The 348-nt window shown below is 44.5% G+C and overlaps 2 protein-coding genes across 2 annotated transcripts in view; both read left to right on the top strand.

Moving 5' to 3' along the window:
- Nucleotides 1-348, top strand: part of ankrd11 (ankyrin repeat domain 11) — a 213,603-nt gene that overhangs the window by 26,488 nt on the left and 186,767 nt on the right. The gene's annotated exons all lie outside the window — the stretch shown is intronic.
- Nucleotides 1-348, top strand: part of LOC107730110 (E3 ubiquitin-protein ligase UBR5-like) — a 149,033-nt gene that overhangs the window by 8,663 nt on the left and 140,022 nt on the right. The gene's annotated exons all lie outside the window — the stretch shown is intronic.

Genomic DNA, 348 nt, shown 5'->3' on the forward strand with positions numbered 1-348 from the left:
TGGCAGTGTCAGAAGATTTGGCGCACAGTCCTGCAGTGTGACTTCTCCTACGACGAACGTCAAACTGTCTTCGTTTTTCAAGACAAGCCATGATCCGAATTAATGCTAGAGATTTCTTCTAACCGCATAAACTCGGGCACTCTCGTCCTCCGCTCATGGAATTCATATAATACATATGATACGCTATGATAAACACCAGTTGCGCTGCTGTTTTCATGTGGGTGTGTAGTGCTGCTTGCACTACTTGCACTATTTACGCCGGTATTGGCGCCATTCATATACTTTTAATTAGGGCTGCACGATAAATCGCATGCGATATTTAATGCGCATCTTGTCAGAAAGCCGGTT

The sequence above is a fragment of the Sinocyclocheilus rhinocerous genome, unplaced genomic scaffold, assembly GCF_001515625.1.
Source record: "Sinocyclocheilus rhinocerous isolate Xijiao unplaced genomic scaffold, SAMN03320098_v1.1 scaffold36, whole genome shotgun sequence".
Classification (NCBI taxonomy): domain Eukaryota; kingdom Metazoa; phylum Chordata; class Actinopteri; order Cypriniformes; family Cyprinidae; genus Sinocyclocheilus; species Sinocyclocheilus rhinocerous.